We start from the raw sequence: 20688 nt of genomic DNA, 5'->3' as shown, positions 1-20688 counted from the left end.
ATTAATCATTCTATCCATTGCCTTACTGACAGAAATAAGCTTTAAATCAGCTTTAGCCAATGCCACTGATCAAAAACACATTCCAATAAAACTTACTTGTATATCATGTAAATACATTAAATTAAAAACATTTATCTTCTTTATCCCTTCAATACTTTTCTTTAAAAAGTCTTCTACCAAATTTTACTATAGTTATATCTTGTCCATATTTTCTTCTGCCAATTTCTCTAAGTTTTTAATCAAAGAAATGCTTCATTTAACTAAATTAATTTCATATTAGTATCTTTACTAAATATATAATCACAATAAAATATAAAACAGATTAACAACAAATAACTTCATGAATAATCACTACTTTGCCAATCAAAAGACTAAATATTGCATTACAATAATAGCATCAAAACTAGAATTTTATTAGTGTAAGATCTTTCACTATTAAAATCCTTCATTCTTACAAAGGATCATTCTAGCATAATAAAAATAATTTGTATTTGTATGACTTTGTACCTATGAAAAATTTTAATTCACTCAAGTTTACACAGAGAATGGAGAAAAGTGCTTTAAAATTTGGCACACTGTAGAGAGTGAAAAATGTATAGCATAGGTCAGCGTAGATTCCAGTACAAAATCTTTGATTTGTATGTACTGTCTAAAAGTTTTCCTTCTAGCAATACTTCTGTCATGAATACACCTTAAATGTCATCTCCAGTTGTGACATCACTCAAGACAGCAGTTATCTCAAAGAAAACAAAGTAAAACTTCAGACAGAAAGTCATATTTTTAAGGAATGCTTCAATTACACTAAAGTCATAAAATGTTGCAAAGTTTTTATTGTAAATATTTATGACCATTTTCATATATTTCAATTAAAACAATAACTTTCCACTCACTGCTCTTTCAGAAGTAGAATACAGGATTAAAATCTACCAAATAACACCCTAAAAGAAAAGCAATGCAGCAAAGATGCAAAAATGATGTTCATGTTTAATGGCTTTTAAAAATTTAATTTCATCGCCATTTGAATTGAACAAAAAAAAAATAAATAAATAAAATAAAATGTAGAGTGCTGAGAGACCTTACCTTCCTGAACTGCTTGAAAAGGGTTGTTGCCATCAACAAATGTCACCGAAAATGTGATTTTCTCAGTCTGTAAGATCTCCTCATTCTGGTTGAGGTCACCAACTGCTGTGCGAAATACCTCATCATCCTTTTTGGCAGATTCATCAAAAATTGCTCCTAGAAAGAAGTGAGTCGCCATTAAACAATAACATAAATATTCTCTCATGCCCTCCAGAATTATGCCAAAGAGACTTATGTATCGGAAAACGTATACTTTCACTTAAAGCATGCACTTTATTTATTACTGAAACACACTGTACTGGAAGCAGTGTGACAGCTAAGCAGGAATGTAGTTACTTCTTCCAAATGGAAATGATGAATAGCACATCAGAGTGTTTTGCTGGGAGAGCACTGGGAAGGCATAAGAAGTACAAAAAGCCTTTGCAAAACAAAGTGGTTAAATGCACTGAATGCCTCATGTACTAAGATCTCTAGGAATTCATAGCTTGAAGGGTTTTTTTCTGAATAACAGGAGAAAAATAAGAAAATATTCTGAGAGTCCATTCATGAAGTCAATAGGAATCAAATTTCGATCATGATATTCATTTATTATTTTTCTTTTTACTTATTATCTTCCTTCTTTCTTGAACAAGACTTTCCATATCTTTTCAAATCCTGACTCTCACATTAGTTAGTCTGACCTTGAGCAAGGGATTCAAACTCTAAACACATTCATCATCTATAAAACCTAATAATAAAAATAATATCCATCTGTAAGGTTTATTAACTATATTAAATGATGCTATGCATGCAAAATGTAAGTAAACTGTGGTAACTAAATATGTCTTAATAAACACTGGAATCTTTTTCTAAATACTGTAATTTAATCCAAACAGAGCTTAACATTTTCTATTAATTTTTTCACACTACAGTATCTAATATAATTCTTAAAATAATTCAGGTCAGTTAAGTTGCTCAGTCATGTCTGACTCTTTGCGACCCCCTGGACTGCAGCACACCAGGCTTCCCTACCCTCACCAACTCCCAGAGCTTGCTCAAACTCATTTCCGTGGAGTCCGTAATGCCAACCAACCATCTAATCCTCTGTCGTCCCCTTTTCAAATAGTACTATATACAAATAATGTTTTTTAAAAATTAGGATTCCAGGCAAGAAATATGACTAAGTTCACACAACAATGGCCAGAGCCTTTTCCTCCTTGACTCCAACATTCTTGCTCTGTGTCAATATGGGATACTGTCTTCTAGGATTATACCCAAAAGGATTGAAAGTATTTAATGGGGATTCTCACTTTATAGCATATTTGGAGATTCTTTCCCATATGATCATGCATATTGACTCCTCCAGTTCTAAGCAGGCACACATTTTTTATTAATTTACTTTTTAATCACAAATAATTGGGTCAACATACTTTTTGCATTTTTCAATAAACCTAGGAAAAGGTCAGTTATCATTCCATTCCCAAAGAAAGGCAATGCCAAAGATGCTCAAACTTCTGCACAATTGCACTCATCCCACACGCGAGGAAAGCAATGCTCAAAATTCTCCAACCCAGGCTTCAGGAATATGTGAACCACAAACTTCCAGATGTTCAAGCTGGTTTTAGAAAAGGCAGAGGAACCAGAGACCAAATTGCCAACATCCGCTGGATTATCAAAAAAGCAAGAGAGTTCCAGAAAAACATCTCTTTCTGCTTTATTGACTATGCCAAAGCCTTTGACTGTGTGGATCACAATAAACTGTGGAAAATTCTGAAAGAGATGGGAATACCAGACCACCTGATCTGCCTCTCGAGAAACCTGTATACAGGTCAGGAAGCAACAGTTAGAACTGGACATGGAACAACAGACTGGTTCCAAATAGGAAAAGGAGCACATCAGGGCGGTATATTGCCACCCTGCTTATTTAACTTATATGCAGAGTACATTATGAGAAACACAGGGCTGGAAGAAGGACAAGCTGGATCAAGATTGCCGGGAAAACAGATGACACCACCCTTATGGCAGAAAGTGAAGAGGAACTAAAAAGCCTCTTGATGAAAGTGAAAAGAGGAGAGTGAAAAAGTTGGCTTAAAGCTCAACATTCAGAAAACTAAGGTCATGGCATCTGGTCCCATCACTTCATGGGAAACAGATGGGGAAACAGTGGAAACAGTGTCAGACTTTATTTTTTGGGGCTCCAAAATCACTGCAGATGGTGATTGCAGCCATGAAATTAAGAGAGGCATACTCCTTGGAAGGAAAGTTATGACCAACCTAGACAGCATATGGAAAAGCAGAGACATTACTTTGCCAACAAAGGTCCGTCTAGTCAAGGCTATGGTTTTTCCCGTGGTCATGTATGGATGTGAGAGTTGGACTGTGAAGAAGGCTGAGCGCCAAAGAATTGATGCTTTTGAACTGTGGTGTTGGAGAAGACTCTTGAGTCCCTTGGATTGCAAGGAGATCCAACCAGTCCATTCTGAAGGAGATCAGTCCTGGGTGTTCATTGGAAGGAATGATGCTGAAGCTGAAACTCCAATACTTTGGCCACCTCATGCGAAGAAGTGACTCATTGGAAAAGACCCTGATGCTGGGAGAGATTGGGGGCAGGAGAAGAAGGGGACCACAGAGGATGAGATGGCTGGATGGCATCACCGACTCGATGGACATGAGTTTGGGTAATGTCCAGGAGTTGGTGATGGACAGCGAGGCCTGGCGTGCTGCAATTCATGGGGTCACAAAGAGTCAGACACGACTGAGTGACTGAACTGAACTTAATGAATTCCCTCCTGATAAAGAAAGATGTACACCTAAAGGACAATAACATGATATAGGGATAACTATGAACATATGTACATCCTATCTATATATGCATAATATATATTTCTTGACTATAATATGCATTACAGTGTGTGAAAAAAGTGTATATATAAAAATGACCTTTTTCCATATATATTAATAGAATACAGATACTACACACATATATGAAGAGATAAACACACTATATGCAGACACAGATATGCATATATATTCACATACATGCACACAAAGACACATATACATATCAATAAAAGCAGACACACTTTACATCTTCCAATTTTGTTGATTTAATATTCTGTAGCTGAAGCACTCGAATCTTCTAAGAAAAGACCAATCATGATATTTAGCATGCATTATAAGACACAATACATGATACAGCAAATGTGAAACTATGTTCATTTCTGACAAATCTGGCAGGTTACTTTTGACCTCCCCACCCTAAGTGGCTTCATCGTGGTAAAGCAATCATTAATTTCTGCTAGAGAAGGCAAAATGTCTAACAGGCTTACTGTGTGCTTGGATTTTTCTTACCACTGCTCTTCTATATTTGCATGGATTCACTGACAACTTTGACCAGCCTATTTAAACCTTTCCTTTCCATATCCTATACATTCTGAATACCTGCCATGGATAAGAACATAAGAAAAGGGTGAAGAATTTTTTAATTTATATAAAATTATTTTGGAATTATATTATTATATACCTTATACTCAGAATATTATTAGTTTTATTGATATAATCAATTTATATAATACACATTAATTTTAAACTTATCTTGTTGCCTCTGAATTAGAAGTTTACTTTATATAGCTAAGTTTTTAATGAAAATATTTAGGCAATAAAATTTAATTTATCCTGATAACTTTAATCTACATTTATAAAGACTTTCAATTTGTGATAATATTTATGAGAATCTAGATTAAATTACAGAGAAGGCAATGGCACCCCACTCCAGTACTCTTGCCTGGAAAATCCCATGGATGGAGGAGCCTGGTAGGCTGCAGTCCATGGGGTTGCTAAGAGTTGGACACGACTGAGCGACTTCACTTTCACTTTTCACTTTCATGCATTGGAGAAGGAAATGGCAACCCACTCCAGTGTTCTTGCCTGGAGAATCCCAGGGACGGGGGAGCCTGGTGGGCTTCCGTCTATGGGGTTGCACAGAGTCGGACACGACTGAAGTGACTTAGCAGCAGCAGCAGCAGATTAAATTAGTTAATAATTACACTGAAATATAATATTATCATACTGGGATATAAAGTTTTTTTAAGTCGTTTGTTAGGAAGTGTGATATAAGGGTGCTATATCTAGAGCTGAAATATCCAATTCATTTTAAATCAGATAATCTAAATGCCTATTCACAAAGAAGTGATGTATATTTATACAGAGGTGTTTAATTTGTCATGAATACCAAACGGATTTTTTAAAAGAAGAGTTTCTAATCAATCTTGTTTTATAGAAAGTATCATTATTGACTTCTGATGAGTATTGGTAATACATTTTTAATGGAAGCATTTTACTATTGCCTGACAGAACACTTAAAATTGCTTTAAACATTAAACCTGGCTTAATAAATGGCAGAAATTTGCCAAAATGATAGCAAATTAGTCAATTCTGTTCTGAATTAAGATATACTGAAATGAAATGCACAAAAGAAGCAGTTCATCTTTCAGCAAACAGAAAGGAAGTAGACAAAACAAACAGTTTATCTTACTGCTCACAGACAGCATAAGCAAAGAACAGGAAATCTTAGTCAACATTTCAAATCCACTTATTTATTTATTTACTTTTTTCATCAGCTATAAAATCTCATTTTAAGTTTGGCTTTTTATCACAAAGTAAATGCAGCATTTTATATCAAGCACAACTATTCTGAAGACAACCTGGTAATTTCCACATGAAGAATCTCAGGAAAGACAGTCCTTTTTTATGTATGCCATGCACTTCCAATAGTATAGTTATATCATCTCTATCTTTTGTATTAATAAATGCATATCTCCAGTCTAATTGAACATCAAAGGTCATTTTTGAAATTAAAGTTTCCCAAACATTCACAACTATATAGCGTACATGATGATACAGCATCTATTTCTTTCCCAGCTATTTTTATTAGCATGTTTTAACTGTCAGTTTTATTTTAAAACATGGAGGAGAAAGCCAGATCCAACTTATTGTCATGATGAAATAATTCTTCCACCATTTACACACACACATGTACACATACACACATGCACAGTATGTGATCAACAAATCACAGTCTATTTATATTTTATGCTGGCCAAACTGGAGGGAAGAATAACCAAGCAACAGGCAGAGAAGGAACATCTCCTAAAGATTCCTAATGACTAAACTGTAATTATAATCATTTCCACTATTAGGGACTGATGATCTTCTACTTCCATGAGAGAGAAAATATGGTCTTTACTTTTCCTTACAGAAAGAGAGTGACATGTACTCTACATACAAGTTTTTAAATACAAAATAGATCATCCCTGTCTTCTTATATCTTAGAAAAGAAAATAATTATGGCTTACAGCAGTATTAAAAACATGTTGAGGTCTTAATTTTTTAACTGTTGTAAAGGATCATGTGTATAACAAAAACATAATTTTACACAAATTCACATTCACAAACACGCTTGTTAAATAAAATATTTATAAGAATTTACTAATCTGACCACCTCCATAACTCTCAAAAACATTTTAAGCATTTATACCTTCATATCTCTATTCATGATATTGTCTCAGTCATGGGTATATGCCTTTTCTCCTTAGCAAAATAAATTTCCTGGGCCATAGAAACTATTTTTATTGTTAGAGCATTTATAATGGAGCCTGAGTATATTAGATATTCAACAAAAAATAATAGTTTAAACTTTCCTCGTATTAGTTAGGCATGATCTTGTAAAACAGGACACCTAAATTCTAATTCAAATAGGATGGATAAACAACAAGGATCTACTCCACAGCAGAGGGAACTATATTCAATATCTATGATAAACAATAATGGAAAAGAATAAAAAATATTTCCTTGTCTATATGTATATAAGTGAATCATTTTGCTGTACAAAAGAGATGGACAGAATACTGTAAATCAACTACACTTCAATTAAAAATAAAATTAAAAATTCAACTTCAAATAAAAGAATAAAAATGTAGTTACAACTAATTCTAAATTAGAACAAAAACAATTGCAAATGTACCTGTATGTGAATTTATTATCACAAGTATTATCATGACTCCAGAAGACCCAAATTATTTAGCAAGTATAAATCACATACTTTTATTTTTAGTTTCAATATATAAAATCTTCATTTTATACATATAGCTGGCAAGTAGAGGAAATGCTGTTTAGCTGGGAAGGTAGTAGAGCAAAAAATGTTTCTTCATTTATCCCTGAATTTCCTCTAAAAATACTGAGAAAGGTTTTGCCACAGATATTGAAGGGGTTTTCCAGGTGGTGCAATGATAAAGAATCTGTCTGCCAACACAAGAAGAGATACGGGTTCAGTCCTTGGGTCAAGAAGATCCCCTGGAGTAGGAAATGGCAACCCACTCCAGTTTTGTTTTGTTTTTTTTTTTTCTGGAAAATTCCATGGATATAGGAGCCTGGCAGGATACAGTCCATGGCGTCACAAAGAGTCGGACATGACTTAGCAGACAGACAGACACATACTGAAGTGTCACGAGAAAGAGACCCATACCTGTACGGAGGCTAACCTACTTTCTTCCTTTTCCACACCACAATCCATTACTCATGCCCACTTCTCTGTTTGCTGAGGCAGAAGTCACATTGCAGAAGCAAAACTGCAGAATCAGCTCAAGTAGAAAGGTCCAAGATAGCAACAGTCTACTGCCCGAACCAGTTCTAGCCTGACCACCAGGGCAGCACCTGAGCTGAAGAGACCCCCAATGTCTGAAAGTTGCCTTTGCTTCATTACCATGCTAGAATCTCTGCCCAAAGGGAGGAGCTGGACTTGAGTAGCACAATTAGCATCCTGAGTGAAGGAGCCCAAAGGACTGTGCCTGCTTTGGACATTTCTGGAAACTTACTGCCATTTTCCACAGGTTCTGATGGCATACCCACCCCATAACCCTTAAAAATTTCGCACTTGCCTTACCCTGGAAGAAAAGTTCTTAGAGTTGTCCCTTTCCCATTCCTTGATAAAGGAAAAAAGCTTCTGTTCTGCTTTGCCAAACCTGTTCTCATTCAATTGGTGGGAGCAGCACTAGGCAAGGAAAGGACACAGCTGGGGTCAAAAGATACAGCAAGTCGATAACGGAAGGAATTTTTCCCTATACAGAGTTGATAAAAGTATTGGAAGATCTGCATATCTAATTTTATAAAAATAACACAGTCAAAGCTATGGTTTTTCCAGTAGTCATATATGGATGTGAGAACTGGATCAGAAAGGAGGCTAAGTGCTGAAGAACTGATGCTTTCGAACTGTGGTGCTGGAGAAGACACTTGAGAGTCACTTGGACTGCAAGGAGATCACACCAGTCAATCAATTTTAAAGGAAAGCAACCCTCAATATTCATTGGAAGGATTGATGCTGAAGTTGAAGCCTCATTACTTTGGCCACCTGAAGCAAAGAGCTAATTCATTAGAAAAGACCCTGATGCTGGGAAAGACTGAGGAAAGGAGGAGAAGGGGACGACTGAGGATGAGATGGTTGGATGGCATCCCTGACTCAATAGACACTAGTTTGAGCAAACTCCGGGAGAGAGTGAAGGACAGGGAAGCCTGGCGTGCTGCAGTCCACAGAGTCGCAAATAGTCGGACATGACTGAGCGACTGAACAACAAAACATACCAAATACCTTTTGGCAATTCTAAAAATTGAAAAGAAGAAAGTATCAACACGTATTAACACAGAGATAATCATCAAAGTCAAGCCACTGAGTTTCTTCACAAATGATTTGCTGACAGGACAGCTGAAATCCATTACATGTTGCATCAGACCATAGCAGAATCAAAATGCCTTCATAAGATAACAAAAACAGCAATTGTGGATTTCATAGACTTGTGGCTGAAATAAATTTTAAGAATGATAAAGCTTTCATTTTTTCAGTAAAAAAAAACTTTCTCATTTTTCAGAAATTGTACTGAAAATTTTTAAGTTTTTTAACCAAAGTTTCACAGTCAAAAATCAGAAGGAATGGAGTAGGAATATTGCTTTTCTGGTTTCAAGTTTGGAGCTATTTCTTCCATATTATGCTATGATCTTATTCCATGTATGTACATATATATATATTACATATATAATCCATTATGCCATTCCTATATACATATGTGATAATATCTAGAACTACTATATATATTAGTATATACTCAGTAATTAGTTATACCAATGAATATATATATCTCAATATATACACACATACATATATATTTGATAATGAGTACTAACTGGCAATTAGCATCACATATTCATTTACTCTATACTGTGAAGTATTTAAAATGGAAGAATCATAGTAAAAACCTGAACATACAATGGCACACATTATGATCCACTATGACATTCATAAATACGTATGTGTGATAATGACTAGATCTATTATATATATTATATATATGCTCAATAACTAGTAGTATCAGTGAATATATATATATATGTATATACATACACATGTATATATACACACATTCATATTTATTTGATAATGATTATTAGCCTGGAAATTAGCACAATGTATCTGTTTACACCATGGAGCATTTAAAATTGAAGAATTATAGTAAAAACCTGAACATCAGACTTTTCACATAAAACGTATTCCCCTTTGCCTTAGATGCTTTAGCAAATTCACTTTGGAGATTAAACTTTTTTTTAAAGGCACAACTCTCTGCTTTGAGACAATTCACGGGTCACAGTAGGATTTACAGTTCTTGAAAGCTATTCAGAATTGTTAAGTCATCATCTATCCTCACTGTTTTAGACGTTACTATTCACGAGTAGGTTTTCACATTTAATTCTAACAGTGCACTGTGCATGCACGTTAGTTTCACTGTGTACAGATACTCAAATCAAGAGAGAGATCTATAATGTTTTTGCATCTACTCATGATATTTGTGCGCTTCCCCTGGTGGCTCAGTGGTAAAGAACCTGGCTGTAAAGCAGGAGCCTCGAGAGATGCAGGTTTGATCCTTGGGTTGGGGAGATCCTCTGGAGAAGGAAATGGCAGCCCCCTCTGGTATTCTTGCCTGGAGAATTCCATGGACAGAGGAGCCTGGTGGGCTACCGTTCATGGAATTGCAAAGAGTTGGACACAAGTGAAGCGACTTAGTAGTAGTAGCATGATATTTCCACTAACTCCAGTGGAAACTGTGCATGTATTCAAAGGGACAAGTAATAAAGACATAAATATTGTAAAAACCCAATTTCTCCTTTATTTCATTCTTCACAAGAAGGAAAATAGGTTGAACATGTTCAATACAATTAGACAAGAGGAAAATTCAGCAGAATTGTGACCAAATGAACTCAGCATTTTGTATACTACTGGCATCTTCATCTGAGCATAGAAAGAAACAGCTATTTCAATAGGGCCATTATTAAAATGAAGGTATTGTGTGTGTGTGGTATGTTTATGTATGTGAGAGTATGTATGAGAGTATATATATAAAACCTGCCTCGATAATATCAGTTACACTGAAATACCCTCCATGAATCAATTCTGTATAACAAGTATTTTCAGCAGTCTCTTATTCAACATAAATTTTACAAATATGTTTTAATTTAATGTCTTCTTTGACAGGAAGTAGAGTTTTTAGAGGAGAAGGCAATGGCACCCCACTCCAGTACTCTTGCCTAGAAAATCCCATGGGTGGAGGAGCCTGGTAGGCTGCAGTCCATGGGGTCGCTAAGAGTCGGACATGACTGAGCGACTTCACTTTCACTTTTCACTCTCATGCATTGGAGAAGGAAATGGCAACCCACTCCGGTGTTCTTGCCTGGAGAATCCCAGGGACGGGGGAGCCTGGTGGGCTGCCGTCTGTGGAGTCGCACAGAGTCGGACAGGACTGAAGCGACTTAGCAGCAGCAGCAGCAGCAGCAGAGTTTTTCAATTGTACTTTTCCTTTCATTCAGAGGTATATTTTCCTCAGTTCACATTATCTGATCCTTCACAAGTACTCTGAATAAGGAAGTAAATCAAAATAAAAACTCTTAATAGTCTAAAGGATGTGTTGCTGCTGCTAAGTCGCTTCACTTGTGTCCGACTCTGTGAGACCCCATATGGCAGCCCACCAGGTTCCATTGTCCCTGGGATTATCCAGGCAAGTATACTGAGTGGGTTGCCATTTCCTTCTCCAATGCATGAAAGAGAAAAGTGAAAGTGAAGTCCCTCAGTTGTGTCTGACCCTTAGCAACCGCATGGACTGCAGCCTACCAGGCTCCTCCGTCCATGGATTTTCCAGGCTAGAGTACTGGAGTGGGGTGCCATTGCCTTCTCCGAAGGATGTGTTAGATACATATAAAAGTCATGACAATTAGCAAATATTATTCTGAATTAAAAATAATCTGTTGTGCTACTCTCAAGTTTATAATAATTGAAATAACAATGAAAATAATTAACATTTATTAGTAATAATAATATGATTATTATTATTATTACGACATCATACGATTTAATTTTCGTAAAAATCCTTTGATGGAAATGAAATTCAGGGCAAGTAACTTTCCAGAGACCTAATGCTACTAATGACTGTGGCAGAATTCACAGGTCTCATTTTCAAGGCAAAATCTCTAGAAAACTATAAGCCTAATATATAACAATATATTCATTATAATAAACTTCTATATTACCAAGTTACATATATATTCTTATTTTCATAATTATAAAAATGAAATTTTATATGAATGTTAAAACTCTCAAATAGGTTTTAATCATTTTGTTCAATAAATGTTTAATAACTAGGTCTAATTTAAGAAAGTTTTTAAATAGTATTTTTGCATAATTTTTGTAGATATAATATTTACCCCAATAAATTAAACTATACCATTTAAAGATAAGTTTAACTCAATAATTAACACATTTCCCCAAAAACTTTAAGTTTGATTTTGGGATAATTATCTAAAATATACAAGGAAACAAGTTGGGGTAAATTTTCTAAACATGTTAAATGACAATTTTTGCAGTTACTTTAGAATAATATTAAGTGAGTTCCAGTAACATATACACTTTGATATATTCTTAAATTCAGGGTTCATAACAAATCTCTAGCCTTTAACTTTTTAAGACGTTAGAAATTTTTCTACTTTAATGACTAACAATCCTAAAAGTACAAAGCCCAAGTCATTGACTTTATATAGAAAAGACCTTTACTAATGTATGTAGGTCTGTAACATTAAAATTTTGACCAGGTATAGAAACTAACTGGTTTATTATCTCCCAGTGTCTAATGCTTACTTAGTATTTTGTTCCCAAGTACATTACACTATTAACTCCCAAATCACCCACTATAATTATCTAGTTTAAAGGTAAACACCATTCTTTTTTAAAGATAGATAATCAAGTTCAAAGAGGATATTATCTAGATAACATCAGAATTAGTTATGATGTAGTATATGAAGAAAAACTGGAAGGAGATAAAACTCCACTCATAATTAAAAATTATTCTACATAAATACTTGAAGGCATATTGTAATATAAGACATATTTTTACAATACAGATACTTTTGAATTCTCAGTTTTCCTCAACATATTATAATAGAATGACTTAAAATGAGAAGGGTAAGTCACAGACCAAGCAGATAAATTTTTGATGATGATCTCCACCATTTCAGAGGAGAGTATTTGTGTTGGAATGTGGCATTCCATTACATTGTGAGCTAAGTCAAACTCATGTAGAGACTCTTCATTCTAACACAAGTTCTTTTTTTCAGCCAATGACAGTTGAATTCACATTTCATTTGAGGTTTTTATAAAGTTACCCAGAAACCCAAAGCACATTTAAACTGATAATTCTTCCACCTAAATGTCTGACTTGGCTGTATGTTTTCCAAACGTCTATGGGAGAAAAGAAAATCCATAGTGCTTAAGGAACAGATAATCTGACTTTCACATGTGGAACATAATAGGAGGCTAATCTTTAAAATAATCTCTTTTGTTGTTGTTGTTGGAATATAGATCTTCTCTGAAGAGCTTACACATTTCTATCTAACTTTGGTCTCTGAGGAGTAAGCATTTCAAATAAGTTCTTCCAATAAAAATCATTTGTAATTTTTAAAGAATACTAGATATTGAAAGGTCGATCATCTGGATTTTTCTTAATAAAAATGGCACTATTGAAAGAAAGTACAGTCAGAAGATGAAGAAGAAAACATCAGGAATCTGTTTTCTCATCTAGACAATCATTGAGGGTATTCAATGGTCTTTAAGTCTGCTCTGCAAGAAATGCTAAATGGAGTTCTGCAGGTTAAAATACAAGGACATTAGAGAGAAACTTGAAGCCACATGAAAAAGTAAAGATCTCAGTAAAAGTGGCACATAAGCAATTATAAAATTCAGTACTATTGTAATGACAGTAGATAACTTCATTTTTTTAATTTTCTACATGGTGTAAGACATCGAAAAAGCAAGAGAGTTCCAGAAAAACATCTGCTTCTGCTTTATTGACCATGCTAAACCTTTGACTGTGTGGATCACAATAAACTGTGGAAAATTATGAAAGAGATGGGAATACCAGACCACCTGACCTGCCTCTTGAGAAACCTATAAGCAGGTCAGGAAGCAACAGTTAGAACTGGACATGGAACAACAGACTGGTTCCATATAGGAAAAGGAGTACTTCAAGGCTGTATATTGTCACCCTGCTTCTTTAACTTCTATGAAGAGTACATCATGAGAAACTCTGGGCTGGAAGAAGCACAAATTGGAATCAAGATTGCTGGGAGAGATCTCAATAACCTCATATATGCAGATGACACCACCCTTATGGCAGAAAGTGAAGAGGAACTAAAAAGCCTCTTGATGAAAGTGAAAGAGGAGAGTGAAAAGGTTGGCTTAAAGATCAACATTCAGAAAATGAAGATCATGGCATCCGGTCCCATCACTTCATGGGAAATAGATGAGGAAACAGTGTCAGACTTTATTTTTGGGGGCTCCAAAATCACTGCAGATGGTGACTGCAGCCATGAAATTAAAAGATGCTTACTTCTTGGAAGGAGGGTTATGACCAACCTAGATAGCATAGTAAAAAGCAGAGACATTACTTTGCCAACAAAGGTCCGTTTAGTCAAGGCTATGGTTTTCCCAGTAGTCATGTATGGATGTGAGAGTTGGACTGTGAAGAAGGCTGAGCGCCAAAGAATTGATGCTTTTGAACTGTGGTGTTGGAGAAGACTCTTGAGAGTCCCTTGGACTGCAAGGAGATCCAACCAGTCCATTCTGAAGGAGATCAGTCCTGGGTGTTCTTTGGAAGGAATGATGCTGAAGCTGAAACTCCAGTACTTTGGCCACCTCATGCGAAGAGTTGACTCATTGGAAAAGACTCTGATGCTGGGAGGGATTGGGGGCAGGAGGAGAAGGGGATGACAGAGGATGAGATGGATGGATGGCATCACCAACTTGACGGACGTGAGTTTGAGTGAACTCTGGGAGTTGGTGATGGCCAGGGAGGCCTGGCGTGCTGCAATTTATGGGGTTGCAAAGAGTCGGACACAACTGAGTGACTGAACTGAACTGAACTGAAATGAAGACATTAATATTTTATTTAAAAGACAACCATCAACCTAAAAGCTAGTATTATTAATTGTAATTTTGGTTTGCAATTGCACCTTTTACTTTCCACATAATTTAAGAGTCTAATCCATTTAAATAATAATTAGTACATATTTTAGGGCATACAATGTATAGAGATGTAATTTTGTGACATTAGCATCTGAAAGGGCTGAGGATGAACATGTGAAGGGGCAGAGTTTTGTATCTCATTGAAGCTAATTAGTATAAACTCAAATTAAAGTATTAGAACTTTAGGACATTAAATGGAATCCCCATGGTTACTACAAAGAAAATAGTTATAGGATATACACAAACAGAAATGAGAAAATAATTGAAATGTTTCACTGCAAAAACACAAGCAAGAGAGAAAACAGTAATCCAGGAAATGAGAGATAATGAAGCTATAAGACATATGGAAAACAAATAGCAATGACAGAATTTCCTCTTTATCAGTAATTACTTTAAATGTAAATGAAATAAACTCTCCAATCAAAATACAGAGTTTGGCAGAACAGCTAAAAATATCATCACCCAATTATACTGTTTATGGAGATTCACTTTAGGAGAAAATATTTGCAACTTGTGGTTTTATTTGACATTAATATCCAGATAAACATTTAGGGAAGTGAAAGTCTCTCAGTCGTGTTGGACTCTTTGCAACCCCATGGACTATACAGTCCATGGGATTCTCCAGGACAGAATACTAGAGTAGGTAGCCTTTCCCTTCTCCAAAGGATCTTCCGGATCCAAGAATCTAACCTAGGTCTCCAGCATTTCAGGTAGATTCTTTACCAGCTGAGCCGCAAGGGAAACAGAACTCCTCAGTTCAGTTCAGTTCAGTTCAGTCACTAAGTTGTGTCCGACTCTTTGCAACCCCATGAATTGCAGCACACCAGGCCTCCCTGTCCATCAAACCCCGGAGTTCACTCAGACTCACGTCCATCGAGTCAGTGATGCCATCCAGCCATCTCATCCTCTGTCGTCCCCTTCTCCTCCTGCCCCCAATCCCTCCCAGCATCAGGGTCTTTTCCAATGAGTCAACTCTTCGCATGAGGTGGCCAAAGTACTGGAGTTTCAGCTTTAGCATCATTCCTTCCAAAGAACACCCAGGACTGATCTCCTTTAGAATGGACTGGTTGGATCTCCTTGCAGTCCAAGGGACTCTCAAGAGTCTTCTCCAACACCACACTTCAAAAGCATGAATTCTTCGGTGCTCAGCTTTCTTCACAGTCCAGCTCTCACATCCATACATGACTACTGGAAAAACCATAGCCTTGACTAGATGGACCTTTGTTGGCAAAGTAATGTCTCTGCTTTTCAATATGCTATTTAGGTTGGTCATAACTTTTCTTCCAATGAGTAAGCGTCTTTTAATTTCATGGCTGCAGTCACCATCTGCAGTGATTTTGGAGCCCAGAAAAATAAAGTCTGACACTGTTTCCACTGTTTCTGCATCTATTTCCCACGAAGTGATGGGAACAGATGCCATGATCTTCATTTTCTGAATGTTGAGTTTTAAGCCAACTTTTTCACTCTCCTCTTCCACTTTCATCAAGAGGCTTTTTAATTCCTCTTCACTTTCTGCCATAAGGGTGGTGTCATCTGCATATCAGAGGTTATTGAGATTTCTCCCCGCAATCTTGATTCCAGCTTGTGTTTCTTCCAGTCCAGCGTTTCTCATGATGTACTCTTCATAGAAGTTAAAGAAGCAGGGTGACAATATATAGCCTTGACGTACTCCTTTTCCTATTTGGAACCAGTCTGTTGTTCCATGTCCAGTTCTAACTGTTGCTTCCTGACCTGCTTATAGGTTTCTCAAGAGGCAGGTCAGGTGGTCTGGTATTACCATCTCTTTCATAATTTTCCACAGTTTATTGTGATCCACACAGTCAAAGGCTTTAGCATGGTCAATAAAGCAGAAGCAGATGTTTTTCTGGAACTCTCTTCCTTTTTCAATGATCCAGCGGATGTTGGCAATTTGGTCTCTGGTTCCTCTGCCTTTTCTAAAACCAGCTTGAACATCTGGAAGTTCACGGTTCACATATTGCTGAAGCCTGGCTTGGAGAATTTTGAGCATTACTTTACTAGCGTGTGAGATGAGTGAGGTTCATGACACTGTACAGGAGAAAGGGCTCAAGACCTTCCTCATGGAAAAGAAATACAAAAAAACAAAATGGCTGTCTGGGGAGGCCTTACAAACAGCTGTGAAAAGAAGAGAAGTGAAAAGCAAAGGAGAAAAGGAAAGATATAAGCATCTGAATGCAGAATTCCAAAGAATAGCAAGAAGAGATAAGAAAGCCTTCCTCAACGATCAATGCAAAGAAATAGAGGAAAACAACAGAATGGGAAAGACTAGAGATCTCTTCAAGAAAATTACAGATATCAAAGGAAGCTTTCATGCAAAGATGGGCTCGATAAAGGACAGAAATGATATGGACCTAACAAAAGCATTAGATATTAAGAAGAGGTGGCAAGAATACACAGAAGAACTGTACAAAAAAGATCTTCATGACCCAGATAATCATGATGGTGTGATCACTGACCTAGAGCCAGACATCCTGGAATGTGAAGTCAAGTGGGCCTTAGAAAGCATCACTACAAACAAAGCTAGTGGAGGTGATGGAATTCCAGTTGAGCTATTTCAAATCCCGAAAGATGATGCTGTGAAAGTGCTGCACTCAATATGCCAGCAAATTTGGAAAACTCAGCAGTGGCCACAGGACTGGAAAAGGTTAGTTTTCATTCCAATCCCAAAGAAAGGCAATGCAAAATAATGCTCAAACTACCGCACTACCGCAGAACTCCTAAAACTTGACAAAAAACAACTAGATTAAAAATTGGGCAAATAACCTGCCTGCCAGTGCAGAAGTCTCAGGCTGGATCCCTGGGTCAGGAAGGTCCCCTGGAGAAGGAAACGGCAACCTAGTCGACTACTCTTGCCTGGGAAATGCCACTGAGAAATGAGCTTGGAGGAGTACAGTGTATGGGTTGGAAAAGAGTTGGAAACTCCTTAGTGATGAAACAACAATAACCACAACAAAGCACTTGAACAGGCATTTCTCCAAAGAATATAGACAAGTGGCCAATACATACATGGAAAGACTCTCAACACTACTAACCATTAGGAAAATTCAGGGATTTCCCTGGTGGCTCAGACAGTAAAGCGTCTGTCTACAACGTGGTTGACCTGGGTTTGATCCCTGGGTTGGGAAGATCCCCTGGAGAAGGAAATGGCAATCCACTCCAGGACTACTGCCTGGAAAATTCAGATCAAACAACAATGAGGAAATAACTCAAACTCCTTAAGATGGTTACTACTGAAAAATAAAATAAAATAAAAAGTGTTGGCAAGGATGTAGAGAAATTGGAACACCTGAGTAAAACTCATGGGAATGTAAAATGGTTCACCTGTTTTGAAAAACAGCCTGGCAGTTCTCAAAAAATAAACCTACAATTATTATGTGATCCAGAAATTCCATCTCTATGTATACTCCTCAAAATGGAAAGAAGAGTCTTGAAGAGATATTTTGAATATTAATCAAACTGTCTACTTAATAATCGGTGAGATGACATTGTGTGTGTATATTATCATTATTTTTAAAAATTCAAAAAGTGGCACTCTTTTATTTTTTTCATATTTTTACACTGACTCTGTTAACTTTGTTGTTCAGTTGCTCAGTCATGTCCAACTCTTTGTGACCCCATGGATTGCAGCACGCCAGGCTTCCCTGTCCTACACCCAATTCCAGAGCTTGCTCAAACTCATGCCCATCAAGTTGGTGATGTCATCCAACCATCTCATCCTCTGTCATTCCCTTCTCCTCCTGCCTTCAATCTTTCCCAGCATCAGGGTCTTTTCCAATGAGTCAGTTCTTCGAGTCAGGTGGCCTCAAATATTAGAGCTTCAGCTTCAGTCCTTCCAGTGAATATTCAGCATTGAGTTCCTTTAGGATTGACTGGCTCTTCTCCTCACAGTCCAAGGGACTCTAAAGAGTCTTCTCCAACACCACAGTTCGAAAGTATCAATTCTTCGGCACTCATCCTTCTTTATGATCCAACTCTCATAACCATACAAAGCTACTGGAAAAACCACAGCTTTGATTCAAAAGAGTCAAACGAGACATTACTTTTGTTGACAAAGTAATTATTTTTGTTGGCAAAGTAATGTCTGCTTTTTAACACACTGTTGGAGTTTGTCATAACTTTTCTTTCAAGGATCAAACATCTTTTAATTTCATGGCTGCAGTCACCATTTGCAGTGATTTTGGAGCTGAAGAAACTAAAGTCTGCCACTGTTCCATTGTTTCCCCATGTATTTGTGTACTTATCCAGAGCTTCATATCCTGTGTTTCAGTCTCTTTCTCCATATCACATATTTAATTGAAGGAATATCCTAATATTACAAACTTAAATGCTATGATAAGAACAGAAATAACTGGTTTAAGAAAAGAGACTTTTTAAACTGCACAGCAATTCAAACTTTCCCAAAACTGAAATGATGCACATAAAAAAAGGATAAGAAGCTGTCTTCTTGAAAAGTACATTCACTGAGAAGACGTGCAGATATTTTTAGAAATGGAACAGATTCAACTTTATTTTTCCTCATATAACAATTCTAGATTCTTTTAATACTACTTTCAATTACAATTTAAAAAAAAGTGTGAGAACTGGTATATGGTACTGCAAGTAAAACCACAGGTCAAAGAAATATCTGTATGAAAAAATATATATATATACTGTGAATACTATGCATGCTTTTCAAAATTCAAATATATTTTGCTCACAAATAATTTAATTTAATCTGTCTTCTACATAGTAAAAATTCTAATTTTATGGTTAAGACAAAAACTCCCTCTGCTTTGAGATGCAAAAAATTCATTTTGGCAATCAGAATTGACTCAAGTAGATAAGTCATTTGAAATGATGCAATTTAGATCTATAACATAGTTTTCATTTCTAAAGAAAATGAATGCATCCTGTGGCATATTTCAGGTAGCAAAAAGGTATCCTTTTAACATAAATCTCGCATCTCATGGTTTCATTAACTCTTAATCCACCTGTAATTTTATCTTCTTTTCTAAATAAGCAGTTTTAATTGGCAAAACTGAGGATTTTACAGAAATCCACTGAAAAATTTTTTCCTGCTATGTGCTATTTCACATACTGAACAAACAACTATGTTAGGGAGCTGCATACATATATTTCTAGGTGGGTGGCCTACAAAATATTTTATAAGTGGTGAGAGAACAGTGGTTCCATGATACCTGTAAACAAGACAGCAGTGAATAAGTGTTTCCTTACAAGGATGGCAATACTTTTAGGTGTTAGATGTAAGTGACTGCAGAATATCAAAATTTCTTTCATCTATCAAGATCTGTATCACAATCAGTCCCTGACTACCTACAAGTCATAGACTTATGAAAATTCAACTCTAAAGTCCCATTTTTAGTAATAACTTGCTAGACAATCTTACAGGAAATCTAACAAAAATGGCCAAAGTTGTTGATGTTTGCCACTGTTGATTCTATTCATAAGAAAATAGGAACAATATTTTTAAACTTTGAAATTATTGTTAGGTAGTTCCCTTTAACCTCATTTTACAGATGAAGAGATGGAGAATCAGAAGAATTAGGTAAATTAACCAATTATACAGCTAGAAATAAATGAGCTAGAACTTGAATCTAGAACCTGCTGGGTTCAAAAATCTATAGTTCGTATACTAATAGACTGTTTCTATGTTAAAGTTTAGTACATTCTTGAGACTAAATATTCTGCTTTTAGAGTAAGATGCGCTTAAAGAAGAGACAGCAGTGACTGACTTCAAAGCAGTGGTCCCCAACAATTTTGGCACCAGGGGCTCATTTCGAGGAAGACAATATTTCCACAGACTGGAGTGAGGGGGTGGTTTTGTGATGGTTTAAGCACGTTACATTTATTGTGCATTTTATTTCTATTACCATTACATCAGCTCCACCTCAAATCATCAGGCATTAGATCCCAAAGATTGGGGACCCATGCTTCAAACTGCCTGTAATTCATCTCATGGAACAGTTTTACTCTATGACATGGTATGTAGTATTACTCTTAAA

The 20688-nt window shown here is 36.2% G+C and overlaps 1 long non-coding RNA gene across 1 annotated transcript in view; it reads right to left on the bottom strand.

Annotated features, from left to right (window-relative positions):
* Window positions 1-504: 504 nt before the first annotated feature.
* The window catches only part of LOC129657473 (uncharacterized), a 32999-nt gene continuing 12815 nt past the window's right edge, over window positions 505-20688 (bottom strand). The window contains exons 2-3 of the long non-coding RNA XR_008716755.1: window positions 1081-1236; window positions 505-737 (exon numbers count right to left, since the gene is read on the bottom strand). This is a non-coding gene — a long non-coding RNA (uncharacterized LOC129657473). The remainder of the gene's footprint in view (window positions 738-1080; window positions 1237-20688) is intronic.

Source organism: Bubalus kerabau, chromosome 7, assembly GCF_029407905.1.
Source record: "Bubalus kerabau isolate K-KA32 ecotype Philippines breed swamp buffalo chromosome 7, PCC_UOA_SB_1v2, whole genome shotgun sequence".
In the NCBI taxonomy this organism is placed as follows: domain Eukaryota; kingdom Metazoa; phylum Chordata; class Mammalia; order Artiodactyla; family Bovidae; genus Bubalus; species Bubalus kerabau.
Note: the sequence above shows the minus strand (reverse complement) of the source record. Positions and strands in the feature narration are given on the sequence as shown.